At 36.0% G+C, this 13,337-nt stretch overlaps 1 protein-coding gene across 4 annotated transcripts in view; it reads left to right on the top strand.

Moving 5' to 3' along the window:
- LOC121408301 (zinc finger homeobox protein 3-like) overlaps positions 1-13,337 on the top strand; it is a 115,839-nt gene that overhangs the window by 73,856 nt on the left and 28,646 nt on the right. For all 4 annotated transcript variants that reach the window (XM_041599714.1, XM_041599715.1, XM_041599716.1 and 1 more), the window contains one exon: positions 246-304. The gene's annotated coding sequence lies outside the window, so the exon portion shown is untranslated. The remainder of the gene's footprint in view (positions 1-245; positions 305-13,337) is intronic.

The raw sequence follows: 13,337 nt of genomic DNA, 5'->3' as shown, positions 1-13,337 counted from the left end.
TGAATCTTGACTAATAATAGATTGACATTTCTTTCTTGAAACATATCTTGAAACAAAATCCTATTCTTTCTCATATTTTTATCTTGGAATATTCTGTTTTGTTGTTTACTTCTTTCAAACATCTTGCATGAAAAGTACACTTAAATAAATTGACATTTCATATGTTACTGTAAAAGATCATTCATATGCTCACACATTGTGCATGGATAATTATGTACTTCTACCTTTTTCTTTCTTTTATTCAGATCTTTCTGTCACATCTGTACTCTCCTTCTGTAGCTCCAGTGGGAACAAGATGTACAAGGTAAATATAAAAACTCAACTTTTCATTTCTAAAGGGGTTCTCTCAGTTGAAAATGATTAAATCTGAATAAAGTAAGTAAAGCACACAGCAAAATGCTGTAAATTATATCAAAATCTGATAACGAATCTTTAAATTCAGCAATATTTTGTGAAAATAGTTATATCCACACTCATGAATATGCGATAGCTGGGCTGATGATGTCCTTTTCTTAGGTTTTTTTTTACATTAAGTCATAATTATTTTATACTTTCATACATGTGTATGATATATATATATGTCTCCATTATAATAATATCAGCTGTAGCAGTGATTATGTTTACATGTGAAATCATAAGGCATCCCAATTTTTTTCATATTTGGAGGACAAAAGTTGAAAGAATATAATTTCATACATGTTTAATGAAATGCAAAAGAAAAAATGGGATATGACATATCAGCTTACACATTGCATATTTGTGAAGACATGTACTGTTTCAACAAAATATTGCAAAACTTCGAAACGCTATAACTTTGTTATTCCTTGTCCGATTTTGATGAAATTGTAAGTGTATTGTTTGTCTGCTTTACTTTATCTGTCCAGATCATATTATTTTCAGCCTGGAGTACCCCTTGAAGATTAAACAAAGTAAACCCATGTGTTAATCTTCAATTACTTTATATCACCCAAAATGATACTTTTACCTGTACGTTTGGAAATTAAAGTGGACAAAGACTTGGTGTTGCTGATTGTTAATTACTTACTCTTCTTATCTTGATGCTGGGAATGTATAGAAGGCTAATACATCAGTGAACCTGACCTAAAATATTGGATATTGGACTGAGACATGATTAGTGGAGTTCTTGGTCACAGGATTTGGACGATTTCCTCCTTTTTATTCCAACGCAAATTGTGTTGTTGTGCCAAGCATATAGTAACACGACCTGCTTGTAGAGAATTTACGTTCGGGGGATGGTCGAAGGTTGTGGTTGAATGAAATATTTCATAAGCATTTATTAATCCTGAGATGAAATCAGTGAGCTTGATTAGATTGAAAAAAACACCTAATTTATTACAGAGTGGAATACAGGAGTGGATAACCTTTTGAGAGTTCAAAAAATTAAAGAGATGAATTTCTTAAATTCTCTGTCTCTTACTCTTTCTCTCATATCATCCATTTCAAATGAAGGCAGCTTCAAAGATATGACAACAAAGAAAATGAGAATATAATGCGATATCTTTGATTTGATTCTTATCTGGGTAGCCTTTAGAATCAACCCTTCTCTCTTTTTCTTAGAAATATACTTTACCTGAGATCGAGGCTTTTGCTTCATTCTTGGTGGAAAATCAATAAGAAGAGCATTCTACATGAAATTTGTAGTCCCATGTATATCGTTTCGTGAAGGATCTGTTGTGCTCTCTATTATCCATCAAAATCTCCCCAAGATTTTGTATCTGGTCTTGCAGCTGCCCTGCCGCAAAATGTGTGCTGCTTGTAACATGAACTTAGGACCCGCTCAGATTAATTTATTGATCTCTGCGCACTCCTTTATTCATAATTCAGAGGGAAAATCCATAGGTTCAATGTATCTTAGTCACGTTGAGAGCTGAAACCGTTTTATGTGTATGATTGAAAACATCCCCTTTGTATCATCTTAGTACTGGCAAGGGATATTGGGTAGCCATTGAAATTCTGCTTTTTTGAATGTGTCTTGGAATTAAAAGCGGATCTTTCCACCAGGATTGTAGTTCATAATTTTTTTTCTTGAAAACTCATAGTCTTCATGGCCTGTGTGAATAATAATGATAATTACAATAATAATAAAAATTGTGAAGATGATGATGATGATGATGATGTTAATGGTAGTGATAATGATAATAATAATGATAATTGATAATTTGACAACAACAATAAATACGTTTTAATAATTCAACCAGAATTATGAGGTTGGGATGGGACAGAGAGCTTTGAATATGATTCAGGTAGGGCCAAAATGGAGCACTTTAATTGGTTTATGCGATAAAAAGATTTGAATGATGTGTACAGGCTGAGCTAGTTTTAATGAGTAAAGTCATTAGGGTGTAATCTGTGGGAATATAATCTAATTTTAATTCCTTTTTCCTTTTTTACCCATAGCAGGTTCCCTGCTAATGTAGTTCACTAAATAACGAAGCATTCATTATTAAAATTCCAATTACATTCAGCATGCGTGGCAATCATTGAAACATTTGTGCCTCATTATGTTTAGCAATTACCTCTCTCCCTTTCTTCTCACCAAAATGTAATAAACATTAGGGCAACATTCAAGTCGTCATCAGCGTTAATTAGACGGAACTCGTTAGCAGACAGTAGCAGCTGCTAATCTCCAAGACAATTATTTAGCCCCTGGTTTATATTCCTAATGCAGAGATGAATGGAACACACATTGTATGTTAAGTTGGAAGAATTAAAGTGTCTAATGTGATTAGAATTAATGCTCCGTGTTGTAGCCATATTGATATTATGTTCACTCCCATTTGAGGGTGGATGGCTTGATACACTTTCTAATCTTATTGGAATCTTTAACGCCTGGGAAAAGTTTCGATCGCGTTCTCACCAGTTCAGGAATATTAATATTACATGGAAAGTATTCAGATCTTTTCACTTAGGTTCAGCAAATATGTGGATAGTTAGCATCAAGATAATGTTTTAATGTAATCATGATAATAAGTTTGGAAAAAAAAAAAACACTCAGTTTATCTTATTGCCATACATTGGAGTACACTCTCATATAGATTGATTCTCTTTATAAGATTTATTTATGATATCTGGTTATTATCAATATGTAAGTAATATTTTGTGTTTACCAATTGGTTAGCCTGTTATACCAATCATTTTAGATATATATATATATATATATATATATATGTATATGTATTTATCACACCGTTTCACATGATGTAAAAAGTTGAACATATTGCTGTTACGAAAATGCATTTGATAGAGAATTGGTGATTAATATTGTTAACTGCACACAGACACTACTGACACGCATTCATACACAATTGAGCTCGGAATGCAAATCTATGCAGAGAACTATTTTGCCTTCTCATAAGAACTGCTGATGAAGCACCCGTCGCCTAGTTCAAATTCGTAAGTTAATTATGCAGATGATGACGCTGTGTTTATATGAGGCAGTTAATCAACTAAAGTGGTGTTAGGACGATGCGCAAGTGACAAGCGTGAAATTAATCGCTGCATGCACTCATGTTTTTGTAGAGGTCTGAGGGTAGGGGGAAAAGGTAGGCTGGGGGGAAGGGGTATGATGTCAAAATGAGGGTAAGGTCAAAGACCAAAGACACTGACCACTACATGCTGTGATTTACCAGCCAGCTGTGTATGTTTTTTTTTCTGGGACTACTCTTTTACCTAACAAGCCCTAATAATCACAGTTTATAGTGGATTTTAAGGGAATTTCAGAGGACCTTTTAAATTTTTTTAGGGCTTTCCCAGTTACCCAGACAAACCAGGACAGAGAAGCAGGGAGTTGGAAGGGGGCAGAGTTTGACACAAAAGTTGTGTCAGGTCAAATCCAGCAGTACTAGCAAATCCATTGTTCCTCATGTATCAAAAGAAAATTGATATTAATGATTTTACTATTCTGTAGTAGTAATAAACACATTGTTAATGAAAACTTGCAGTCCACCCAATTAATTATAAGAACTTGTTGTTAAGTATATCAGCAGCTGTTATAGGAAATAACCCTTCATCTGTTAAACTTGATCAAAATTACTAGGGAAAATAGTACCATCAGAATAGCACATGCGATGCTGGATATTACATTAATTTCAATCAAACAAAAAGAAGAAATGAAAAAAAAGTCATCCTTAATACAAGTTGGAAGATGGATGTGTTGCCAATTTGCTGAATAATTTTGTGTTTGTCGTTTATAAATAATCCCAGTGCCTGTACATCGGGGGATTCTTGTCTGAACATTGAAGTATTAGCATTACATCAAGGCATCTCTCTTCCTCTCATTTAGAAGGTGTTATCTAATTAGAATTAGTTGCGATGCACCAATCTACTACGACTTGTAATTGTAATTTCTGCAATATTTTTTCCATAGGTGATATTTGGTGCTATGATTGTTTTGAAATCCCAGAGGGAACGGGGCGTCTTGTCGTTAAGTTTGTGATGAGGTAATTTGAAGGATTTGTTTGCGTTGCCTAATCAAGAGGTTTAGAAGTAAGATGGGCATGGGGGATAGAACAGGTAATGAAATTGTTGAATTATTGATTAGGGCAAAGTAATAGCCATTGGAGATGCACTGTCCTCGTATGACTTCTATATAACACCTAGTTATTGGGTTCACATCCTCTTCTCATCTACGTCATGCCAAGTATCAAGTTTAAAACTCAAAGGAATACATACAAATTACATATTTCTAAGATTATTTTGTCCTGGGATCTCCGAGAATCTCTGATTGCCAGTTTCCTGTATCAGTCTAATCAACAAAATGAAAATAAAATATTAGTTTGTAAACTTCTGGTGTGAAAAGGAATCCAGTGCCTTTAGATGAATATAAGAGCCATTTTTTACTGATTGAAATGTTGACAAACAAAGATATTACAGTGCAGATGTTTTGATAAATTTCATGTGGATAAGGCTTCCTAGAAAAGTTATGATTTTCAACTAAAATAACGACAACATATGTTTAACTTCTTTTCACCATGAAGTGTTGGATTTCACCCGAGCAGATCAGTAATGACTTTCTCTTCCATAACATGAATAATTGTCATGACTTTCTCTTCCATAACATGAATAATTGTCCTGGAAATAACGGCGGAAAGCATTTTCTTTAATCCCCAAAAAAGCTCAGAATTGGAAAATATATCTGAATTATGAAGATGGCTGAACTACCTTTGGCGGGGTTCAACGTACGCGACACATTAAAGCGGTTCAGCGGTGGTGTAATGAAGATGCACATTTATTGAAAACATGCATTATTAAATACATCAGAAATGCTAATCCTCGCCTGGGTGATTTACTGGGGCATTGCTATTCCTGCTAATAGTAGATTATTCCTTTATGTCATTCGTCATTTGTCAAGCCTGTTGTTATGGTCGGGATGGTAATGAGTGATAATGGAACTTTAGTTTAAGGTCAAGTTCTAGTAAAGGAATAAAACATTAAGCCTGTCATTATTCGTCTTGATTAAAATCTCATCATACGCGGAATGGAGACAATGCTGATACTTAGGGAGATAAAAGCTAAGTTATTATGAAAATCATTATCCCATCATATAATAACTTTCTGTGGAGGATTGTCGTAAGCAGGGGATAGGAGAAAAAAACCATCCCAAGTAGAGTTTTCCAATTATCTACTAACGAAGTTGAATTTCTTTTTTTTTTTGGAAACTTAAGTCTAGAAGAACAACATGAAGTATGTTATGCATTATAATTAGACGCAAAGCCCAGGGGGAACCGGGCTAGGAAATGAAGATGAGTGCGATGCATACCCATAGGCGATTTAATCAAGCAAGTAACGAATCGCTGCGACTCGTATTCGTCTTATACGCTCAGCCCCTCCTCTGTTAATTGAATAATTGCTCAGGTTGAGAAGTAGCCTCCACTCTTTCTCTCTCTTTCCTCTCGTTTCAAATCTCATCAGCGGAACACTCTGGATGATGGAAAAGATGACGAGATAGCAAGGGAAATACAAAAAAAGATGGCTTAACAATGAGAAGGGAAAAAAACATTGGGTGCAAAAATGCGTATGATTTCATGATTATGCTAAGTGAATTTTCTTGATTATTCCATAGCAAAGTGAAGTCTTGCTTCTTCCGTTTGTGTCATGGTGTCTCGTACTAATAAGATTATACACTTTTTCACCCATCTTTTTGCCTCACAAACTGCAAACATGCAAGCTCACAAACCTTGTCAGGGAATTCCTTTTTTAGTGTATCTCTGTATTTCTAATGAACCATTTCTAATGAAAAGCCTACGCCGAATTCAATAAATTCAATTTCACAAGCAAGTTTCATTGAGGTGGTATATCACTTCATTAACTTTGTTAATGTTTATTTATAGTTTTAATGTGCTGATGGTTCTGAAATTCATGAAAGGGAGCTTAACCTTTTTCTTTTTCAAAGTTATCAATATTGTCTTCAAAGGCATAATCTGTCAAAGGGAGACTGGGACTTCTTGGTAATAAATTGCATGAAAACAAGGGGATACAGAGTTATTGTACAATATTCTTTGACTTTTGATAGGGGAACTAACTTGTTGGTGAAACCCCTTGTAAGCAGATAAAAAGACTTTGGTGATACAAATCATATCAAAACAGAATGAAAGAAAAGAGGTTTTGAGGAAGAGAGTAAAAAGGTGATACTTGGGACACTCCCTCTATGGTCAGACCGAGAAAAGACGGTTAGAGTCTCTCGTTAGATGATAATTGTAAAGTAGCCCTGACAGACAAGAGGAAGGGGATTAAGTACACACCTGCTTCACATTTCTTTTCATTAAGATGAGTTTTTGATTTCATTATTTGATTTGTTGCCTTCTTTCCTGCCCAAATGGTACACTCATTCCTCTTCATTTCACAACAAACTTGATCAATAGATCACAGACATTGACTAACTCTGAAGCGAATCCTCTTTAGGGCCACTCTCTTCTTTCCCTTTATGAGATGACATATTTCTAGATGATACAGAAGGACAAATGACGTCGGCAAAACGGCTCGCGATGAAACGAGAATCAGCAAGATTTCGCGGTGGCGGAAATTCACGGGTCTGGGATGATTCGATGTTTGTTTAAACCGAAGACAATTCCTTATGATTAGCTTTGTGTTTCCAGAGTCGAGTTTACTCTCTGATGAAGAAGACGAAGGGGGTTGGATCCTTGAGGCCAGGAAATAGGGGTTGATTCTCATTGCAGGGGTAAGGGAAGTTAGAAGGGGGCCTGTGATGGGATACAAGGGGGTAACATGATTCCATCTTGGCTAGATTACCAGACAGACAGCCATAGGATGATGGTGACAGTGACGATGAGAAGGATAATGATGATGAGGGCTGAGACCCACCTAGGGAGTTCAAAGCTGGTGCTGTTTCCTGTCTTGCATTGTTCCTGGCCTTAGGTTGCATCTTGGCAGACGGGTCTGGCCTTGCACCCCTTTCTCATGAAAGATAACAAGATGCTCATCTTCATCAAGTTCATACATGACATCAAATCAGCATGAGTAGGCATTTCCCAGGGTAATTCAACCCATTTCACTAATTAATATTTTGATAATTCCTAAACCATATTTATTAGTGCTCTTTCCTCCAAAAACTTTTCCCAAATAGTATGTATTTCCTAATTGTGATTAAGATTAGAAGCAGCATTGAATTCTGATATGAACACACACAAGAAAGAGGATATCTGCCTATTTAGGTTGAAGACGCAAATGACAATGGTTTTGACATTTGAAAAGAAAACTGTTGATACATGTAATACAGGAAAGACTCCACTGTGCCTGCCCTCCATGGTTTGGTGTATTTTAAATATAGACTGTCTGGCAAAATGCAATTTAGGGGAAGATAATGATTGATAATTACTGCTATGTCATGTTTCTTGGTTTCTAAAAGTTAGAGGGTAAAAGCTCAACTCAACAATAAGTATGCAAATAGTATTCTTCTTTCAGACTCTGAAAAAGTGTCAATTAACTTAGATATTGTGTTATTATAGAATCAGTGATATATGATAGGGTCTCGAAGATATATGCCCAGATGTGCTCTGGCAGTCAAATTATGAAACTGTTCTTGATGGAGAAAATGAATTTGGAGGGAAAGTGGGACGAAACTAATGCAAATTTATTCAAATCACTCAGGTGGCTGGCTGCCTGGCTTATGCCCATCGAGTTAGAATCCTAATTTACTTGGGTTTTCTCAGCCCTCTTGTTTCAGGAATCGTTTTCCATTAGTGTGCAGCGCGTGTTGACAGGCTAAACGATGGAAGCAGTATAAGTGACTGGATTGACGCTCTGCAACGTGTTTGTGCCATGGTCAATTTGACAGTATTTGCATAGCGTTAGTCCCACCTACTCAAGTTCCTGTATGTGACTAGCATGTCAGATGTCTTTTATTTGCTTTTTATGCGGTATGCTGCTACCTGTCTCTTTGCCCAGGTTATAATGGTTCTCTCTTGTCCCGATGAGGTCATCGTGGTCTCTATGGTGGAGTTCAAATAAAAATAAGGCAAGAAGTTTGCCGAAGGAAGTAGCTAACAAAGCTGAATTATCGGCGCTCCTATTCAGAGCACAACGTTAGATCATCGACAGCTCACTTTATGGTCTAACCAAATTTTAAACAGCCACTTTGAATTTTGATTATTTCTGAAAGATATTCAAAGCATCTTTTGTGGGATTGTTATGGATTTGATTATTGTTTCTGTGTCAGTTTACTTCATTACAATATTATTGGGTCCTTTCTGGATTCTTTTTACAAGGCTCAAAAAATCACCCCATTTAACTTAAAATGTATGTATGCTAGTCCTACATATTCAAACTCATATTTTTATAGAATTTAATTTGACCACTGATCGTTGATAATAGTAATTATGCTTCTAAAAATAATGATAAAGTAATGCTATTTTCTTTTAAATGATAACTATGATTATGATTAAAGTGATGATGATTAAAATTTGAAAATGATAACACATAAATTGCAGTAATAACACATTTTCTAAACACATTTGCATGGGTAATTGATTTCCTCTTTATCTCGATGATTTTCCAGCTGTATAGCATCCTCTGCATCTACAGTGCGTCCCAAAAAAAACTATACACTTTTGAAACGGCTGCCACATAAAAAATGTAGCACTTTGGGGGAAAAGACTTATAGATATGGAAAGCCAATAAAGTCAACTTTCAAATGACACCAAAAAGTTGGAAAATTATTCATGCTTGAGCGAGCACTGCCCACTGAAACAAAGGGTATGCAAAATAGGGTGGGCTGGAATTAGGCTTCCAATTTCTTTTAGATTTTTTGTTTGGTACTTGCAAAGTTGAAGGTTATGTGGTGAATTAAAGAAGATGTGATCAGTTTGTTGTTTGTGAAAATTTCATACGTTATTAAATTGAAATTTAATGCATGAGTGATAATGAAAGGCAATTTTTAGTGCAGCTTTATCATGTGGATCATGTGGATCTCAACAATGTGTTCATGACAGTAAGGAGAAGAGGGCGGTAATATGACTTAGGTAGGTGAAGTAAATTGATGGGATAAAAGTCAACAGAACATTTAGCAACCCCTCCCTCCATCTCTACCCCTCCCCCACTTCTCTCCTCCTGAGAGACTAAGCTTGGCTAGGCTGGGCAGGAATCAGTCATACAGTTTTTTGAGAGGTTAGTCCTTTGGAACTTACAAAGCTAAGGGTGTTATGCTATTCATGAGTGAGATAAGTTTGGTTTTAATAGGCAAATTTCATGAACTACTAAATTGAAATGTAATGCATGAGTGAACAGGAATTGTAATTTTAGTGTAGCATATTCATCTTGTGGACCTCAGAAGTGTGTTCGTGAGAGTCAGAGTAATGTGATGGTACTTGTACCTGTTACAAGCAAGAGGGCGAGATATGCTAAGATTTGGTTAAAGGGGCATTCCTCTTCTTTTTGTCCTTTTACAAATTAAAAGTCATATGTACCCTCCCCTCTTTACCTCCATTTCCCAGCCCCCCCCCCTCTCTCTGTCTCACCTCCTGGATTGTAGCCTTTTCAAAACTTAACTGGCAAATGACCGTTGGCTGATGGTCAGTTTGAATGATTACCAAAAAATTAATGATTATGATGATTATTGGAAAAAAATGAATGTTTGATTGATCACATTGCACATTGAATGAGTTGATTTACTGATAGATTGTTGATTAAATGATTGATAGGAAAAAGTTGATGCCCTAATTCATAATTAATCATTAAACCAACATTCTGCTCTGGACTTCACGCGTACATGAGATTAGCCATCAGTCTCTCAATCGGAGGGGTGGGCGGGAAAGAGGGAGGGGGCGGGGCTGAATGTTCTGTTGACCCTTATTTCATCAACCTGCTTCTCCCACTGAAGCCCTATCTCACCCCCTATTCTCCCAACTGGCCGACTCCCATGAACACATTGCTGAGATCCCCATGATAAAGTTGAAATGCTGCCCCAAAAGAGATCCAAATGATGAAGTTGAAATGCTGCCCCAAAAGTGTAATTTGTGTTCACTCATGCTTTAAAGTTCAATTTAATAACTAATAAAATTTGCTTAAGCTATCAAGACTGATCACGGTTGATCTTTAATTTATCACAACGCCCTTAACTTTGCAAGTTCGAAAGGATTTACCTCTTAACAACTGACATAAATTGGAAGGCTAATTCCAGCCCACCCTAATTTTCATACCCTTTGTTTCAGTGGGCAGTGCTCGCTCAAGCATGAATATTTTTCCAACTTTTTGGTGTCATTTGAAAGTTGACTTCATTGGCTTTCCATATATGTGAGTCTTTTTCTCCAAAGTGCAAGGTTTATTATTTGGTGGCCATTTCAAAAGTGTATAGTTTTTTTTGGGACGCGCTGTATAAGCACGTAATCTTTAACTACACCAAAATGAAGTGAAACGTATAGACCGTATATATAATAACAAGAAACGTGCAGGTAGGCTGGGAGTATGCTCAATTGAGATCTGGGCAGGTTTCTTCTATCTTCTCATTATCTTGTCCTTGATGGTGAGTTAATGGTTGATGTTAATGTAATTACAAGATGTACGGCCATTAATTGGGGCAGTCGCCCATGTAATACACCTTAGTATACAACCAAAGAGCATGTTGGATACCACAGACACTTCCTATCATGTAGAATTCTGGTAGCATTGTTCAAAGTATGGTCTCCCATGCATTAATTGAGTAATGTTCAAATAGCATGAAAACTGGAAAGAATTTCGACTTAAAGAACATTCTAATTTATGGATGAATAAAACGTGTGTGGATGAATTAAAACACTCAGTGGTCATATTGTAATATTCTATTGGAATTTATCTTGTGATAGTTACCATAAATAAGGGTTATTTAAGTCTGCTTGAGTTTCAATTGAAATGAGAATCATTGTACTATTTTTAGGCAAAATATAATTGGACATTGTTAATAAAGCATTTAAAAATAACAAATTTGGTAGAGTTAAGAGAGAAGTCTTCAACAAAGTTTTTTTTCTTATTTCTGTATCAGATTTAGCTGTGTGAGATGGAAATAGAATATTTTGATTTAGTTTAATATAGGTTTGTTTCCCTATTCTGCTGGAAAATGAAATGATAGAGGCAGTCAGAGCATTGTAAAAAAAGTAGGTCAAAGATATGGCTTTTAATGAGGTCATTCTTGACAACCCTACTGTGTCCAGTCAGCTGATAGTCTGTCTTTTCAGACCATGGTATGAGTAAGTAATTTTTGTTATGATCTGACTAGTTGTAGCCAGTGTTGTAGTGCCTTGATGCTCGGCCTTGGCCTTAAGGCGCCTTAAGGCCTATTTTTTCAAAGCCTTGGCCTTGAACATTCAAGCCTTGGCCTTGAGAGGGCCTTGGCCTTGGCCTTGAGGATTTTGAGCCTTGAAATTTCAAGGCATTTTCAAGGCATTTTCAAGGCTTTTTCAAGGCATTTTGTATTTTGTACTTTCATTTGTTTTATAAAAGTAATTATAAATGTTTCAATTGTTCTGTATATCTAATGACACTAAATACTACCAGTCAGCAGCAGCAGAAGCAGTAAGTGTACTTAGCAGTGCCATCAATTGCAATTATCATCACATAATTATGTAACAAAGAGAAGTGATGAAAATTAATATTATTTATTGGTAATATGATGTAATCATGACTAATAAGGATAATGACAATATCAATAATAATGATAATAATTATGATAAGGATTATAGTCAGTGGCGTAACTACAGGGGGGGCATGGGGGCACGTGCCCCCCCCCAATCGGCTGACTAAAAAAAGGAGGAAAAGAGGGAGAAAGGAAGAGAAACGTAGTGGGAAAGAAGACATTAATGTTCATTATAATGTTATAATTATGTTATGTTAAATTTACATTACATAAGAAACATTTTTTTCATATAAATGAAACATAATTGGCTCAGGGCATATATGTCTTCATTGTTCCTGGTTCTCCCATTATCTGTTTACCGAGATATATAATCCTGTTATACTAAAACCTCCCGTTTTCAAGTCAATATACACCAAACTACCAAATATATTTCCTCGCACTTCGAGTTATTCTTTTACATGTACAATAGTATGCTTCTTTTTCATGAATACTTTAAGTGATTGTCCCATTTTAAGGTCTTAATATAAAACATTTCCTGTCTGTGCTTACGTTCGCAGTAGTGGATTGGTGAAAGATGTCTGCTCTCCATCAATTCCTAGAATGAGTCCTTAAAATGTCCCTTTTTCTGTTTTCTGATCTGAATATCAAAAATTTTCAGCTCGCGCTTCGCGCTCGCATAATTTGGTTAGTGAACTACGTAAGGTCTTCTTGAATTCCTACAAACAAGCCTTAAAATGCCCCTCTTCAGGTCTGAATTTCCTAAATTTTCAGCTCGCGCTTCGCGCTCGCATAATTTTATTAGTGAGATGGGTATGTTAATCATGATTACAAGTAATGTAATTCTAACAAAATCAGCAAGCGCTTATTGGCACTCCCATTAAATGACCGGTGGGATGTGTATAATCTTAATAGATAAAAGATTCCTAAAATATAGTCCTTAAAATCTTCCTGTTTGGGGTCAATATTTACAAAAATTTCAGTTCGCGCTTCGCGCTCGCATTATTTAGCGAGACAGGTACGTATCATAATTACAAAAGATTGATTGTAATGTCCCTTTTTAGGTTTGAATATCAAAAATTTTAAGCTCGCGCTTCGCGCTCGCATTATTTGACTAGTGAGATACATGTCCGTTTATTGGCACTGTCCTTATAAAAATATGTTAGGCCAGTATACCTGGCAACTGGGCGCGCTTCGCGAGCTCACTAGGCAGTTCCAAGTTTTTGCTGGTGCCCCCCAATGCCGTGACCCACGTTAC

The sequence above is a fragment of the Lytechinus variegatus genome, chromosome 2, assembly GCF_018143015.1.
Source record: "Lytechinus variegatus isolate NC3 chromosome 2, Lvar_3.0, whole genome shotgun sequence".
NCBI lineage: Eukaryota > Metazoa > Echinodermata > Echinoidea > Temnopleuroida > Toxopneustidae > Lytechinus > Lytechinus variegatus.
This window is presented reverse-complemented; position numbering and strand designations above follow the sequence as displayed.